The sequence below is a fragment of the Canis aureus genome, chromosome 32 (genome assembly GCF_053574225.1).
Source record: "Canis aureus isolate CA01 chromosome 32, VMU_Caureus_v.1.0, whole genome shotgun sequence".
Lineage (NCBI taxonomy): Eukaryota > Metazoa > Chordata > Mammalia > Carnivora > Canidae > Canis > Canis aureus.
In genome coordinates, this window is record NC_135642.1 from 17,602,980 (window position 1) to 17,621,672 (window position 18,693).

The 18,693-nt window shown below is 37.8% G+C and overlaps 2 long non-coding RNA genes across 3 annotated transcripts in view; one reads left to right on the forward strand and one right to left on the reverse strand.

The window, feature by feature from the left end:
- The window catches only part of LOC144303160 (uncharacterized), a 69,236-nt gene extending 50,746 nt beyond the window's left edge, over window positions 1–18,490 (reverse strand). For both annotated transcript variants that reach the window (XR_013370181.1, XR_013370182.1), the window contains exon 1: window positions 18,396–18,490. This is a non-coding gene — a long non-coding RNA (uncharacterized LOC144303160). The remainder of the gene's footprint in view (window positions 1–18,395) is intronic.
- On the forward strand, window positions 13,871–18,143 carry LOC144303158 (uncharacterized). Its single transcript, XR_013370179.1, has 3 exons — window positions 13,871–14,101; window positions 17,154–17,640; window positions 18,129–18,143. It is a non-coding gene; the product is annotated as an uncharacterized LOC144303158 (long non-coding RNA).
- Window positions 18,491–18,693: the final 203 nt, after the last annotated feature.

Below are 18,693 nucleotides of genomic sequence, written 5' to 3' on the forward strand. Positions count from 1 at the left end.
CCCCTATATGTGCGTCCTAATTTCCTCATCTTACAAGGATGTCAGTCATATTGGTGTAGAGCACACCCTAATCTCATTTAACTTTAATTACTTCTCTAAAGACCCCTTCTTCAAATACGGTCACATCCTGAGATGCTAGCGGTTAGGACTTCAACATATCAATTTTAGAAGAACACAATTCAGCCTATAACCCTAAATTTGAAGACTGTGGCAGAATTCTTTTTTTTTTCATATTCAAAAACTATTATAAAAACACCACGAATTTCATGCTGATGGTACCTGATATTGGTAGGTGCCAGTATTTCCTAGGCTTTCTGGCTCTTTCCAAGACTCAAAACTTATGTAGTCCAGACCAACCATGATCATTCTACTTCCAATTCCAATCATGTCTCTAGGCATGGACAAGTGATATAACCCTGGTCTATGACATATAAGAGGAAGTGCATAGAGGAAGCTTCTCAGAAAGTTTTCCTGATTCTTGAATAGAGACACAATGGAGGAACTAATTCCTGACTTAAATTTTGCTACACGAGGGCTTGAGCTAAACAGAGCTATCTTGCAGCCCTTGGAGTAATATCTCATCAAATCTAAGAAAGGTAGAAAAGAATGATGGATAGCCAAGTAATTGCAATGAAGACGCTATCACCATAGCTCTGACAGCAATGAGTTGAATTAACATTGGGATTGCCCTGCCCCAGACTTCTTGTTGATGATATGAATATATTTTCTTTTTTCTTATGCCAACTTGAATTAGATAATTTATTTGCAGCCAATGGCATCTTAATTGATATAAGAATGATATAATTTATACTGTGAGGATTTTTGTTGTCACAAATGCTCTGTAGGAAATGGAAGAAAGGAAGTGTTTTTTTGTTTTGTTTTGTTTTGCTTTCCCCCTTCTTAGATAAGTTCTGAGAAGGCCCAGTCACTTTAGTGTAAATGAAAATGAGGCATCATACCTACATGGTTTTGCAGCAGTGTAATTCTACATGGAAGAAAAGTTTATGATTAGAGAATGAAATTTGCCTATAATTTCCATTAGGTTTTTATCTTTGTCCCGGTTTGCCTCCTGTGAGATTTGGATGTCAATTTTAGACTTGTCAGCCCTGACAAGATGACTTAGGAAATTTCCTGACCCCGAGTCTTGTCCAATGTTATGAAACCAATAAAATGCTCCTGGATTTTCATTTTGCACACTGATGTCAACAGATCTCATTCAAACAGATATCTCTTCTAAGAGGCTAACTTCCAGTTTCAATCTAATAAATCTGTGCCCCCTTCAAGTTTAAAACTTGTTCTCAGAAACCCTATTTGTCATGATGCTCTAAGAATCCTTTTGTACTATAATTGCAATCCATTATTTCCTGTGACAAGACATGTACCAAGTCCCTTGATTTCTCTTTTAAGATCCATGGAGAGTCTATCACAAATTCCATGGAACTCTGGATTCTCTATTGGTAGGTAGAGAATTCTACTTCATTGCTTCCAAATTTCTTTTCAGTGCTTTGATCACATTAAATTTCACACTGAAGTTTGGCATGAAGGCAAGTATCCAGACTTTGTCTTCAACCTATATTCAATCTGAATTGTTTCCTGGGAAATACCAATGTTTTCCTAATTAATCTACTGCTTACTTGATCTGATTTTGGAATAAAGGTGAATAAATTTTTACAGAAAGCAGCTACTTTCTCACTGAACTTTAAACAAAGCAGCAAGTACATATACTATATTAAATTTTCAAAATTCTGTATAGATATGCAAAGAAAAATGGCACTTAAATAAATCCATGGGAAAGTTGCCAGTTTGTTTATTTTGAGTCATTGGTCCCAACAGATTTCAGACTGTTGGTATCAGATGGTACTGTTAGACATGATCAGAATTGCCAATGTTCATTTTGACAAACTCAGTTATCTTCTGCATCTTTATTGCTTCCTGTGAACTTCATCACTGATATGTTGATTTGATTAGGTGGCACATCAAAACCAAGTTTTTACTGAGATTAATGATTAACCATGTAAGCTGTGATTCAACCTGTAATTTTAGAATGTATTCTTGGAACAGACTTTGAGATGGAGAATTGAGTGAAGGTTTGTGGAGAAATTCTATATGAAAATGGGAAGTGGGAATGGGGAGAAGCTGACCTGCAATGTGGTTGTGCCTAAGACCTCAGTAGAACTTACAGGTTGGTTGGGGGGAGGTAACTCTAAAGCTAGATTAGCCCTTCAGAGTTGTCTTAAGTTGAAGGGAGGACTCCAGCCTTTGTATCTACACACAAAGCAATCATTGGCTTCTAGCCATTGCCAGGAAGGAATGCAACCTTAGGATAAGCAGTTCCTTGATGCTGAGAGCAATTACTAGTGAATGAAGCAGCTGATATTCACAATAGCTGGGAGTTGAGTGCCTCAGTGATGAAGGAATGTAGACAGAGCACCCCTTACCCCTTAAGATAATTTCCTCCAAATATTTCAGTATTTGGCTTATTCTTATTTCATGGGTTAGTGGTAAACACTATAGCCTCCAACACTAATATTTGTCTTAGAATGAAAACTTAAGCTCATCACTTACTTCCTCTACTATCTTTTTATATTTCCCTCACACTCAGCATCTTTTCTTGTTTAAATGACTTGCCTGGTATGTGCACCAAGCTCCCGAGCCACAGGTTAACATGCCCTTCTGAAGCTATGGCTGTTGCACTTATTCATTTACTGGAGGTACTCCAGTATTACCTGTGTGTGCCAGATATATGCTTACCTAGCACCTGCTGAGGATAAGAGACAAGTACACCCTCCAACCTCATAACTCCTTTCCTTACTTGTTGGTTTTTGATACAAATGCCTGAGTGGTAGTCATAGCTTAAATTTCAATGAGACTTTATCAAATTTTCTAGAGGAAGTTATCACCATCTAGAGCCAGGTCCTCTAAATGCACAAGGCCTAAAATGTAGGGATGGAACACTACCCCAAATACATCAGTGGGAGTGATATTCCATGGGGCCACCCCTACATGCACATCATGGTTCCCAGACCCATGAATCCTGCCTATTGAGGTCAGCCTACTTAATTTATGGTGACTACCACGTTCTGAAGGATGGTGCCCAATACTCTTACTATCATCTTTAGACATTGCCCGAGCAATGTTTTTCAGAGATTATTTCAGTGACCTCTCAAGTCAGGAACTTCTGGGTGGTTGCAGTGTATGAAGCTTCACTGTAGAAACCATGATCATTTGACCACTTCCAGACTTCCTTAGCTATAAAATAGGCCCCTTGGTCTGAGGTGATATCTCGAGGGATTCTGTATATGTGTTTTTAGTACTTAGTAAGCCCATGGACATTGTGCTGGCTAAGGACCTAAGGACAGAAAAGACAAAACTCTCCCTAATTCCAGTTAGTCCCAGTCAAGATGAATCTCTGCCCCTTTCAGGATAGAAAGTGCCCAATCAAGTCACCTTGTCATCAAATGGCTGGCTGGTCTCCTCAAAGAATTGTGCCATATTAGTGAGGCAGGCCTGATCTTTGTTGCTGGTTTGAGCCATTCAGCAGTGGCAGTAACTAGATCAGTCTTGGTGAGTTGTAGCCTATGCTATTAAGCCCATTATAGGCTTCATTCCTACCTCCATTGCTGATCATGAGCCTATCATGCCAACAATAGAGTGGCCCATTCTGTCCACTCAGATGTTTTGTGATTTTTTAGTAGTTGATGCCTTCTGATGTGAGTTAATTCATGATGCAAAGATCTTTACATGTTGCACCTACTCCCATTTGTCTATCCACGTGGTTGTTCCCCTAGACCTTTATGATTTTGATCTTTCAACATTTCTCTTTCAAGGCCTCTCACCAGCTATCCAGCCTATTTTCTGCTGACCATGAGATTTTGGACATTCTTATTTTGGGCCATTTCTTTGTCCACACAAAGTGGCTGACCAAGTATACTGCCCTGAGATCTTCTAACTGGAAGGACTTTTCCCTCCTTCTACATTGCTCTTTCAGGAAAATACCAGAGCAAGGTTTAGGGTAGCAGCCATCAGTTTTTGATTCATACAAACATACAAAGTCAATCTGTCCAGAAAATAAGTCTGGACTTCTCCTTTATGTTAGCTGGTCATTAAACTCTCACATAGGACATAAATGTAAGCTGAAGGAGAAGGATCCATGCAACAGTAAATAGTATAAGACATGGAATCATACCACCTGCTTATGCATTCTGGCTCTGCTTGCATCTAATCCTAAATATACCACTCTTAACTCAAGATTGATTGCTGCTGTGCCTCCCTAATCTTGTGACTTGGAGGATCTCACAGAACAGAGGGAAGTTGATGTTTCCATCTTGAGAAACACCTAGTAGCATACAGGAAACCTACATTTTTACTGTCGTAGACAGTAAGCTCCTTGCCCTTAGTCTTGGCAGTGATTTTTTTTTTTTTTTTGATTTGGAAACAAAAGCCAAAATAAACAAATGGGACTGCATCAAACTAAAAAGCTTCTGCAGAGCAATGTATACCATCAACAAAATGAAAAGGCAACCTACTAAATGGGAGAAAATATTTGCATATCATAAGGGGTTAATATCCAAAATATATTAAGAACCCATATAACCCAATAGCAAAACAAAACAAACAAACAAAAAACAAAGAAAATCTACAAAAAACCCAAACCAAAACAAAAAACCAATCTGGTTAAAAAATGGGCGGAATATCTGAATAGATATTTTTCCAAAGACTTAGAGATGGCTAAGAGGTACATAAAAAGTTGCTCAATATCGCTAATCATCAGAGAAATATAAATCCAAACCATCATGAGTTATCATCTCACATTTGTTAGAATGGTGATTCTCAAAACAAACAAACAAGAAATAATAAGTGTTGGAAAGAATGTGAAAAAAACAGAACCCTTACACACCCTTGGTAAGCATGTAAATTGGTACAGTCATTATGGAAAATAGTATGAAAGCTCCTCCAAATAATTAATAATAGAACTACCATATGATCCAGCAATTTTACTTATTTATCTGAATTAAACAAAAATTTGAGAAGATAAATGGATAAAGAAAATATGACATGTTTTATATATATTATATAACAGTATTATATATTTTATAAAATATAAATTAATATTTGTTTATTATTATATAAAATGTATAACTAACATAAATGTTACAAACAAAATGCAATATATTATTATATATGCTATTATATACATATATTATTATATATACAATGGAATATTATTTAGCCATAGAAAAGGATGAAGTCTTGACATTTGCAACAACATGAATGGGCCTTGAGAACATTCTGCTAAGTGAAGCAATTCAGATGGAGAAGGACAAATACCAAATGATCTCACTTATACATGGAATCTAAAAAAAAATAAAATAAAAAGCTCCTAGATACAGAGAATAGATAAGTGGTTGCCAGAGTGAGAAGTGGGAGGAAATGAACAAAATGAGTGAAGGAGGTCAAAAGTATAAACTTCTGGTTGTGAAATAAGTAACTTATGCACTATTGGTAGGGATATAACTTTCATTTCCTATTTTTACTGCTATATTATAAAATTTCTCTTCAAAATTAAAAGTATTTGTTGAATGCCTGGGTGGTTCAGGTGGTTAAGTGTCCAACTCTTGGTTTTGGCTCAGGTCACAATCTCCTGGTTGTGGGATTGTGCCCGTTGTTGGACTCTGCCTTCAGCAGGGAGTCTGCTTCAGATTCTTTCTCCTTCTCCTTGCCCCTCCCCCTGCGTATAGCCTCTCTATCTTTCTCTAAAACAAATAAATTTAAAAAAATTAAATGCATTTTGTGACAAAGAATAGGAAACAAATGGCTATTTCAGATGTATATGTAGAATGGTCAAGTAAGTAGTTACTTCTCTTGATAATGACTAATGCTAACAAACTGATGGGATGGTCTACTCAATAAAATAAATTTATGAATTATGGTTGCATTGGCAGGGAAACACCTCAGGTCACTGAAACTGTGAATGTTAACTCTACAAAGTCAAGAATTTACAACTGACATGCTGGGTAGAGTGCATACATTTCCCAAGGAATATCTAGTTTCCATTCTGTCAATCATCTGCCATGTTTCTTTCTCACTTTGATTTCCTTTCTTGGACAAATTAAACAACTGGGAACTCTTGCATTGCCAAGGGAGCTATTTGGCCTGGTAAGGGAGGGTATTTTCTGGGAACTTTTAAACATTTCCAGAAGGAAAACTACCTAATTTGATTACTATCAATACTGGCCTTGTGCCATATTCATGTTTATTTATACTCTCCAGGCAAACAAAACAAACAAACAAAACAAAACAGATTGTTCAAATGCTTGAAGACAAATGGTATGACTGATGAACAGAAATTCTTCACTAAGTCATGGAACGAGGAGAGCTATGTGTCTGGGAAAACGAATGCTAGTATAAGTTGGGTATAGACGAGTAGACAAGGCTTCATAGGAAAGAACTTTAATACTTTTTTTTTTTTTTTTTTTTAGATTGAGAGATAGAGAGTACATGCGAGGTGGAGAGGGGCAGAAGGAGAAGGAGAGAGAGTCCTAAGCAGGCTGCAGATACCTGGGTGGCTCAGTGAGTTAAGTGTCTGCATTTGGCTCAGGTCATGCTCCCAGGGTCCTGGGATGGAGCCCTGCATTGGGTTCCTTGCTCAGTGGGGAGCCTGCTTCTCCCTCTCCCACTCCCCCTATTTGTTCTGTGTGTGTGTGTGTGTGTGTGTGTGTGTGTGTGTGTGTGTCAAATAAGTGAAAAAAATATAAAATATTTAAAAAGCAGGCTGAGGAGAGGAGGGGCAAGATGGCGGAAGAGGAGGGTCCCCAAATCACCTGTCCCCACCAAATTACCTAGATAACCTTCAAATCATCCTGAAAATCTACGAATTTGGCCTGAGATTTAAAGAGAGAACAGCTGGAATGCTACAGTGAGAAGAGTTCATGCTTCTATCAAGGTAGGAAGACGAGGGAAAAAGAAATAAATAAAGACACAAAAGGCCTCCAAGGGGGAGGGGCCCCGCGAGGAGCCGGGCTAGGCCGGGGCGAGTGTCCCCAGGACAGGAGAGCCCCGTCCCGGAGACGCAGGAGCTGCACCGACCTTCCCGGGCGGAAAGGGGCTCGCGGGGAGGTGGAGCAGGACCCAGGAGGGCGGGGATGCCCTCGGGCTCCCCGGGACAGTACAGGCACCTGCGCCCCGGGACAGTGCGCCGAGCTCCCTAAGGGCTGCAGCGCGCACGGGGGACCCGGAGCAGCTCGGAGGGGCTCGGGCAGAGGAAGAGGTTCCTGGGTCCAGGGATCGAGTCCCACATTGGGCTCCCTGCATGGAGTCTGCTTCTCTCCCTGCCTGTTTGTCTCTGCCTCTCTCTCTGTGTCTCTCATAAATAAATAAATAAAATCTTAAAAACAAAAGAAAATGTATTATTAAAAAAATAATAATGCAATCCCTATCAAAATACCATGGATTTTCTTCAGAGAGTTGAAACAAAACATCTTAAGATTTGTGTGGAATCAGAAAAGACCCCAAATAGCCAGGGGAATATTAAAAAAGAAAACCATAGCTGGGGGCATCACAATGCCAGATATCAGGTTGTACTACAAGCTGTGGTCATCAAGACAGTGTGGTACTGGCACAGAAACAGACACATAAATCAATGGAACAGAATAGAGAATCCAGAAGTGGACCCTCAACTCTATTGTCAACTAATATTCAAAATCCTAGAGGAGAACACAGGCAACACTTTTTTTGAACTTGGCCACAGCAACTTCTTGCAAGATATATCCATGAAAGCAAGAGAAACAAAAGCAAAAATGAACTATTGGGACTTCATCAAGATAAGAAGCTTTTGCACAGCAAAGGATACAGTCAACAAAACTAAAAGACAACCTACAGAATGGGAGAAGATATTTGCAAATGACATATCAGATAAAGGGCTAGTTTCCAAGATCTATAAAGAACTTATTAAACTCAACAGCAAAGAAACAAACAATCCAATCATGAAATGGGCAAAAGACATGAAGAGAAATGTCACAGAGGAAGACATAGACATGGCCAACATGCACATGAGAAAATGCTCTGCATCACTTGCCATCAGGGAAATACAAATCAAAACCACAATGAGATACCACCTCACACCAGTGAGAATGGGGCAAATTAACAAGGCAGGAAACCACAAATGTTGGAGAGGATGCAGAGAAAAGGGAACCCTCTTACACTGCTGGTGGGAATATGAACTGATGCAGCCACTCTGGAAAACTGTGTGGAGGTTCCTCAAAGAGTTAAAAATAGATCTGCTGTACGACCCAGCAATTGCACTGCTGGGGATTTACCCCAAAGATGCAGATGCAATGAAATGCCGGGACACCTGCACCCCGATGTTTATAGCAGCAATGGCCACAATAGCCAAACTGTGGAAGGAGCCTCGGTGTCCAACGAAAGATGAATGGATAAAGAAGCTGTGGTTTATGTATACAATGGAATATTACTCAGCCATTAGAAACGACAAATACCCACCATTTGCTTCGACATGGATGGACCTGGAGGGTATTATGCTGAGTGAAGTAAGTCAATCGGAGAAGGACAAACATTGTATGTTCTCATTCATTTGGGGAATATAAATAATAGTGAAAGGGAATATAAGGGAAGGGAGAAGAAATGTGTGGGAAATATCAGAAAGGGAGACAGAACATAAAGACTCCTAACTCTGGGAAACGAACTAGGGGTGGTGGAAGGGGAGGAGGGCGGGGGGTGGGGGTAAATGGGTGAAGGGCACTGAGGGAGGGGGGCACTTGACAGGATGAGCACTGGGTGTTATTCTGTATGTTGGTAAATTGAACACCAATAAAAAATAAATTTATTAAATAAATAAATAAATAAATAAATAAATAAATAAATAAATAAAATAAAAAGCTGGCTGATGACCAGTGCAAAGCCCTATATGGGGCTCAATCTCACAACCCTTAGATCATGACCTGAGCCAAAGGCAGACACTTAACCAACTGAGCCATCCAGGTGTCCCTATTATTTTTTCTTAACTCTGAGAAACCATTTGCTAATAAGACTATTTAAAAATTGAGGCAAGATTTAGATGCATTAGAATTTACCTTATAGTGTGTCTATGGCTTTTGACAAATGTATACAATTATGTATCTACCATCAAAATCAAGATATAGATCATTTTAATCACCAAAAATTTCCCCCATGCCCATTAATAGTTAACCCTTCCCTTTACCCCTAGTTCCTGGCAATGACTGATCTCTTTTGGATCCCTATAGGTTTTCCTTTTCTAGAAAGTTACATAAACGGAATTATATAGGAATTTATTCATCTTGTTGTTTGGTTCAGTAGTTCATTCATTTTATTTTTGAGCAGTAATTCACTGAATGGATGTATCACAGTTTGTTTATTCGGTCACCAGGTGAAAGACATGTGAATTGTTTCAAGTTTTGAATGACCATAAATGTGCATGGGCAGACAATGTTTTCATTTCATTGGGATAAATAAGTATGGAAGTACTGGGCTATACAGTAAGTGTATCTGTAATTTTTTAAGGAACTTCCAAACTCCCAAAATTGCTGTATCATTTTTGCATTCCCACAAAAAAAAATATGTGCATTTCCAGTTGCTTCTCATCCTTGTCAGCACTTAAGGTCGGCATTTTTCCCTTTTCTTTAGTCATTGGAATAGGTAAGCAGTTTGCTAATAATGTTGAACATATTTTCATCTGCTTGTCATTTGTATATCCTCTCATGATATGTTGGTTCAGATTTTTTGTTCATTTAAAAAAAGTCTATTATTAAGAGTTGATGCATCTTTATATATACTGGGTGCACATCCATTGTGAGAAACGTGATTTGAAAATATTTTCTCTCAGTTTGTGCCTTGTTTGTTCTTTTACAGTGTCTTGCAAAGAGCAAGACTCCTTAATTTTGATACAGTCCAGTTCAAGAAGTTTTTCTTTTATGGGTCCTGCTTTTAGCATCATTTCTAACAAATCTTTTCCTATCTCAAGATTTCAAATACTTTCTCCAATATGGCCACTTAGATTATGTATTTTTAGATTTTATATTTAGAACTGTGAGCTACTTTTTGGCATTTCTTCAAAACTTGTAATAAATTTCCTTTCACCTGCCTGTATGGCACCAAGCGTCTCTTTATCTCATCCTCTGGTGAGTCAGTGCCCATGTCTCATCTTCCATTGGAGGGAAACTTACACTCTGGATTCTAAGCTACTTGATTGCCTGATGATATCAGCTCTCTTACAGGTCAAGAAAAATTAAGATTTTGTGTCTGATCCATCTTTTGCTTGTTGTTGAGAGTGAGACTCCTGTCAGCTTTTTGTGTTCTAGGTACAAGTAGAATTCTATTGGTTATAGCAATTATTTTTAACATATTTATTAAAATACGATTAAAATGCAATAAAATCCATCCATTTAAAATATAGTTTTAAGTATTTTAATATACTCATATATTATTTTTAGTATTATTTGCACTATTTAGTATATATTATTATTTTTAGTATACCCATCCGAGTTGTATGATCAATACCACTAATTTTCTAATGTTTCATCCGTTCCAAAAGATATTCCATACACATTAGCAGTCCCTTCACATCTTTCTCTTCCAGCCCTAAATAACCCCCAATATACCTTTAATTTCCATAGTTCTATCTATTCTGGACATTTTATATACATGGAATTATATAATGTGGTATTTTGTGACTGGATTCTTTCACTTAACTTGTTTTTAAGATTCATATTGCAAGAGTATCAGAACTTTATTTCTTTATATGAATGACTAATATTCTTTTGTATGGATTTGCCATATTTACAAATAATGCTACTATTAAATTTTCTGTGGTTTTACCAGTTTTATTATTTTTCAATGTACCTCAATCATAGATGATCAAAGTCATTATATACTTTGGGCTTATAATCTATAATCATCATTAGTCCATTGATGGATTAATAGATTACCAGTGAACTGAAGTAGGTAAGGCTTTTTTTGGATAATCATGTAATAGTACAGGCAAGGTATCACAAGAGCCTAAACTAAAGCAATAACAGAAGATCAACCTGGATTTTGGTGTTGTAGATAATTTGCCCCTTGCTCCTAACCGTAAAAGTGGCCTAGTGCTTCTATTTGTTGGCTTATGTCCCAAATCACCACTTGAACTTTTCTAGAACATTTACCTCATGTCTAAGCAACTGACATAATTATACCAGTCTGTTGAATGACTTTCTGACTTCCTGCCCCACATGTTTCATTATATTCTTCTACCAGTAGGAAATGGTAGCCTTGGTATTCACACTTACTCATCACTCAACCATACTTGCCTCCCCAAAAGTCTGGCACTAAGATATAATAGTGTTACTTTGCTAACCCCTCTACTCTTTCCCTTTTGCAAATTTCCATAGGCCTCTTATATAATTTTAATTTTTCTTAAATATAACAGTGCAGTTAAAAAGTTATGCAATCTTTTTTTCTTTATAACATCTGTTTCAGAAATCATTATAGCTCAAGTTTCTTCGAGGCATAAATTGCCTTATTTTGATTTCCTCACTTCTTATGTCATTTCTTTTCCATGTCAATATGATTAAGGCTATATTTAGAAACAGCATTTTCAGACAACCTTGGCTTATCTAGCTGCAGTTATTGTGAACATGCCTTCGGGTTTCAATTTCCATTCAGATACAACTGTTTCTCTTTACAGCTTGCCTTCCTCATTCCCTTCCCCTACTTACACAAATAATCCCAACAGATTCCATTTTTCCTTAGCGCTTTTAAGTCAAAATAGTGTAATACTCTTCTCATTGATATATGCTTTCTTACTTTTTATAAACTTGACTATGAATCATACAATCTCAAAATATAGTTTAAATAAGGTTTCTTTATTCTTTATGTGACTTGACGGATAATCAACTATTGTCAACCAGAAGGATCAGGGAAATAAGAAGCCTCCCACTGAGGTCCCAAAGGCCAATGGTAATAGATCAAGACACAGGAGCCATATACATGTCAAAACTGATCTTGCTGGGTTATACTGGCATCTCCCAGGCAGTGCAGGCCAACAAGATTAGTTTTGACATATATTTGTCCATTATACTGAGTTAACGATAAACAGCAGACTTGTGTGTGTTTTTGCGTCTATTTCATATTTTATTGGCTGGGCTACAGTCCTAAAAATGTGGCTAGAAGGAGAAAGAAAACAGGAAATGATGTATGTACTAGATAGTATTTTCTTTGCCATGAAAACAAACCTCAAAAAGTTAATTTTAGCTCTCTCTATATGCATTTTTGTTAATTTTTTTTGATGGTTGACGTCCTTCTTAAAAAGTACCTACTTATCTGTTTCCAAATAGTGATATGGAAAAGGAAATTACTTTTATGAGTTCTAATGGCTTTTGTTGTAAAGAATTAAAAAAACTATTAGAACATCAGGGACTTACTTACAGAAAGATCTAGTAAAAACACACTAATGACACACTTAATTTGTTATTAGCTTTTGGAAAGCTCCACTCCCACTTTGAGCTTTACAGTTTGGGCAATCTCTAGTGTCAAGTTATAAGCAAAATTACTGAAGAAAAGAGCCACTGTCAGAACCTGCCTTATGGGTTGGTGGAATAATAGAGCTGCTTTACAAGACGAGATAGGGAAGACAAAAAGGCAAACACTTCCCTTATCCCCTCCCCAAATGCAGGCTTTATTACAATATTACAAGTATCTTAGTTCCCCACAGTCCATTCTTTCTTTTTCCTTGGTGGCTGAAGACTCTTTTGAAATCTTAATTTTTATTATCAAGAGGTAGTATAGATCAGTCTTTAAGAATGTGGGCCATACAGTCAGGTGCACTTTGCTCCAATATTTGCTCCAATACCTACTACAAGAAAGATACTGTATATTATCTCTAAGATAAAGGGTTAATCTAAAAAAGAACTTCTGATCTCTTAAGACTGCTATGAGGAATAAATGAAATATCCACATCTATCCAGTTGCTAAAACAACTTCTAACACTTAGTAAGCACTCATTAAATATTAGCTATTAATATTATTACCAGAGAGAGGAAATAAATTCATCACCAATCACCAAGTACTAAATCCTTTGATAAAATGTACTTCTCATTCTAGCTGGATTCTGCATCAGTGGAGCAGAGAACAATGAGAGGAAGGTCAAGAGATTTCTTGAGCACTAACGGTTAATAGAATATAGGCTTGATTATTCTTAAAGATGGTTTCTAAAATTATATGTTTCAAGCCCCACAAGACATGGCTCCTCCCTTGTCAAGATGAGTGGTGATTCTCAAAATCTCTCAAATCTACATATATACCAGTTGGATATTTTGTTAAAAGACAGATTTGTATTCATTAGATCTGGGGTGGAATCAAGATTCTAGATTTCTATCAGACTGGCACCAAAGCTGGTGATCTTTCTGGGGGCATATGATGAGTAATAAGGACAGAGAACATTTTGAATAAAGATAAAATAAAACACAGCATTGGACATTCCCATTCTTCACCGTGTCTTATCAAAACTTGCCATCATACTTACCCTGGCCAAAAATCCAGGGTAAGTGGCTATATGACTTGATCCTGGAATTTCACGTGCATTGTGATGTCAGGGCATACTCAACACCGTTGAAAAATGGAAATTAAATCAGATAGTCGTGTAGCTGTTTGGGGGGGACTGATTCTATTGCCTTTGATTAAAGTTGCATAATTTTCCTGCTTCCAAGTCAGACCCTCTGGAGACATAATGGAAAATGGGCTCGGTGATGGCATTCTGGTGCCTCCATGGGAGACATTCCATTATCTGACCTTCTGATGATGATAAGTCCCTTGTGAGGTCATAATCACATTTATCAAACACTAACTGAATGTTTGTTATTTGACACTGGATAGCCCAAAGTTCTACCAACTATGGCACTAAGAGAAGCCCTTAGAGACTTGTTAATCTAATTCTTTCTACTCACAGTTTAAAAATCTGAGGTCCAGAGGTACTAAGTGATTTGTACAAGATAATATAGCCAGTTAGGATCATCTTTAGTCTCCTCTAAACCATTGTCCTCAAAGGATAGAGAATATGCTTTATGTATGAAAAGAATGCTACCAATCCAAGGTAACCTGTAATATGCAAAATACGTGTGTTTGTGCTGAGTTATCTGAATAGGAGTTGTCATAAGGACAGTGATGGCTAAAGAAATTTTAAAGGATATATGGCACTGAAGCTGGAGTTCAAAGGAAGAATGAAGCAGATGCAAGCTCAGTTTTCCAATAAGAAAGCATTAAAAGGAATAATACTCAATGGTTTTCATGGAACCCAAGGGTTGGTCATCATATTGAAATGTGAAGAGATTTTTTTCAATAGAAAGCCAAGCAAGGAATGTCTGGGATCTGGAAAACTGAGACACTGATTAGCTAATCCCAGATGTAGGAGCAGAAGGTCCAGGCAGGCCTGGAGGTCCTGAAGTGAACTTATTTTTAGAAACTGGGATTTTGGTTAAAGGAATTAAATCCCCAGGAAGATTGTTTGTATAAATAGGATCTAGGAAACAGAACAAAAAGGTACTAGAAAGTAAAGAAAGTAAACAAATACCTGGGGATTTAGGTATAAGGAAATAAGTTATGTTGGAATTGGGATATGAAGACAAATTAATTTCAAGGAATCAAAACAGTATCAGAGGTGTTGGTACTCAGGCACATGGTCAGAGCAGAGCATAGCTTCTCTTTCTGAGGGTCAAGTATGTTAACAGGTGACAGTGTGCCATACTGAGAAAGGTATTATAATAGTAAAACTAGAGAGATAGAGCCATGGGCTCTGGAGTCAGGTCATTTTGCTGCTCCCATGTTCATAGGGATGATGTGTTTGCTTGTGAAGAGATCACTGGGATTGGAAATAAATCTGAGTTAAGGTTTGCTGTGTGACACTGATCTGTTGTATGGACCAAATTAAGGCACTTACTTATACTCCCTGAGCCAAATTTGTTCCCCTGCAAAATGAGGCAGGAAGACTGCCTTGCTTATGGTATATTTTTAAGGGTAGAGTTAAAAATTTTTTTAATTCAAAATAATTTCAGAGTTGCAAGAGTTACAAAGATAGTACAGAAAAATGACTATGTACACTGTATACCCTTCAACAAGATTCTCCAGGAATTAACTTTTTCTAAATTACATTTGGTTTATCATTCTGTATATTGAACTTTTTTTCAGAACCATTTGAGAGTAGGTTACAGACATGATGTCCCTATACCCCCAAATACTTCAGTTTGTATTTCCTTAAAAGGAGAACATTTTCTTACATAAAAACAATTCTAAAAATCAAGAAATTAATAATTTAAACTAGCGAAATACAAATTTTGCCAGTTATCCTAAATTGACCTTTTGAGAAAAATACTTTTTTTCTTTTTGGTGTTTTTACATCTTTTTTGGCATAAGATGCAATCCAAGATCTTACAATACAGTGAGTTGTCAAGTCTCATAAGTCTCTTTTTATCTGGACAGTTCCTCAATCTTTGTCTATCATGACCTTCACATTTTTTGAAGAGTATAGGCCAATTGTTTTGTCCCTCTATAGGGTTTTTGATGTTTCTTCATGGGTTAATCCAGGGTATGCATTGCTGACAGGAATTAAGGCTGACTTCATCTTTTGTTGTCAGAATCAAAAGCAATGATGTAAATGAAAGTGCTTTGGTAAATGTAAAGTTCTGTCCTGAGCCTAGGGTTGAAGATTAAAAGGATTATCATTCTTTTCAATCCATTATCCCCTTTTCTGCTCTTGCATTCTAAAATATGTGCTACGTCCAGTCCACTGAAAAGCAGCACTAGGATAAAATGCCTTGCTTAGGTACAATAATGAAGCTGAAGGACATAAGTAAATCCTACATCATGTTCACTATGAGAGAAACTTTAAAACGTTGGCATTAAAATAACCTAGATTACTCCGATCCTCCTCTGGATCCTTCCACACAGGCACTTCAAATTCTTGGAAAATCCTTACACATTTAATTCTATTTTGATTTCTACTTCCCGGAGGATCTGGACTAATAGAGGGAACTACAGCTCTCCTGGATGTTATGGGAAGAGGAAGAGAAAAAAAGTATTCATCACTGCCTAAAGAACAATGCACATTATTGAAACAGGAAAATTGTCTGGTAAAAACAAAACAAAACATATAAATACCTTTCCTTGTACCAGTCCAAATCATCAGGCTTTGAAACCAGTCAAATGCCCCCAGTCATTTGCATTCCAGAGACAGAAGAGAATGTCAACTCCATCCAGGAGTGAAAAACCAATTGGGTCAGGAATAGTGATAGAACAGAAGCCCCAGGAAAGGAAAGGAAAATAGAAGATACATAATGTGCATCTAGCAATTTACCATAATAAGTGTCCCCTTAAGCAAGAAGAGTGAGGTTTTTATTGATTTTATATTAGTTGATTCTAAGAACAATGATTAAGAATGAGAGGAAAACACCCACTCCCCGAAGGAGATTCTAAATAGGGCTTCTAACATTTCCAGCTCTTAAATGAGCATGGGTAATGATCCCTCATATTTCCTTTTCACAGTGTCATGTAAACAACCAGGAGACCAGTCTGCCTGGAGTTGCAGCCAATCACAGCTTGTTTTCTGCAGCAAATATTATATCTGATGTGTGAAAGGCACATCAGCTTCTCAGGACTGGAAGAGCCAACCCTCCCCAGGGCTTCCCATTGGCTTGAATCTTTGGTGTTACTTGAAAGGCAGGTGCAGGTCTCAGAATCGCCCACAGACTGACTTGCACAGCCTCAGGGGACAGCCCTGGAAGCCTTTGTCAGGAATCAAAATGCCTCCAGCAATCCCCAAAGTACTGAATGCTCTCTGAGGGAACCAGGGGGGGCTGAAAAAGAGAGAGCATTTGACTTGTGTCTGCATTTATTGCAAACAAAAGGATGGGATAACACATAACACAGTTATGAAGACCTCAAGGAAACATCTTCATTGGTCTAATTTAAAACTATACCAGCTGGGCAGATAAATCATTATGTAAACCGTATCACTGCTATCAGAATATTTTAAGGAAATGAGGAAAGATTAGGTATGTTTCTATTCATGAATTCTCTTCTTCCTGCACACACACATACGCATACGCACACACAAATGCTGAATTTGCTATAATTAGTTTTGTTCTCTGCAGAAAGCTTCATTTATTGGGGATGCCATTAAACAAGTGAAATACAAATTACAAGTGACATTGATATGATCATAATCATTCCTTCCTGGCTGCCAGAGAGATTTTCTGAGAGGAACCTGCATTTCTACAGATGGCATGAAAAAAAAAATGAGGCCTGCAGAACACACCATTATTCCTGCGAGGCCCTCAGTTCATTAGTTGAAGCAGCCAAGTCTTCAAGAGCCGCAACTGATCAGCAAATAGGAAATGAGCAAGAGTATAAATTCCCAGCAAACCAAATCATTAACATTTGCCGCCTGCATCCTGGAAACACAGTAAATCAAATGTGTCATCATTTATCAAGACAAAATATCATTACTAATTGGGATTAATTTGCTGCTGTGGGATTGCTGACCTTTGCTGAAAGAAAATAAAACTGCTCGTTAGCTGTCTTCATTTAATTTTCCTTGAAGGAAGAAGAGGGGAAAAGGCAGTCTGCCTTGGGGAGGAGGTGGGGGTATTCTTATCTTCCAAATAGCTACACATTCCAAAGTCACAAAGCAATGAGAGAACTTGCTGATGTGCTATTGCCAATCGATGATTCAGGACTTTTGACATGTGCCCAGAGATCACGGTGGCTCCAGTTGTCACGGTCTGTGATTTAGCACTGTCTCGGGAAAGAATAATTAGAAAAATTGCCAGGGTGGAATTATATATGGTTTCACTTACAAATAAGAAAAGGCAAGCACGCTTGCAAGGGAGCAGCCTAGGGCTTCTCTGTGTGCACTAATATTAGAGGGGGCTCAAAAGAAATCACACACATGTCTGAGCATCTCTAGTGATTTCACAAGTGGCTGTAGCCTATGTAGAACCACTGACTTAATCATTATGGGAAAAGTCTTTTACTTCTGGTAGCTACCAATATTTTTTCAAGGCTGATGAATGTGTGTACTTTGTAAAGTGGCTATAAATGTCTGAGTCAGCATTCTTGTCTTTTAGCCCCTGAAAAAACTGTGGATCTTGAGGATTCATCGTGAACTCAAATGGACAAGTTATCCACCACTGACCTTTTGAGTTTTTAAAACATTAAAATATTAGTTACCTTGATTACTGAGGTTTTCGATGCCCCCTTAAATTTTGCACCCTAAGCAAGGGCCTTGCTCACCTTACTCTAGCAGTGCCAGGCATTGTTTAAAATTAAATGATTTACTGATTACCACAACAAATGAAAACAGTGAAGGTGAATAACCTCCTGAGGTAACAAACCTGGCAAAGAGTGGAGGCAAATTTCAAACCCAGAGCACTGATGGTCTGGTCAGCATCCACGATTTTAACAGGTCTACTATGCCTCACTACTGCTGGTGAATTGGAGAGGATTAGGAAATGGACCGTATCACCAGGTCTGTGTGATGTCATAGGGACTTTACACACACACACACACACACACACATCTGAAACAATTAAATGCCAGGCAGTGACTAGTTAAATGGAACAACATATGAATGAACCAATCTATGATACTGGGATATTGGAGATTTTAAAAAATGAAACCCTAAACCCTTTA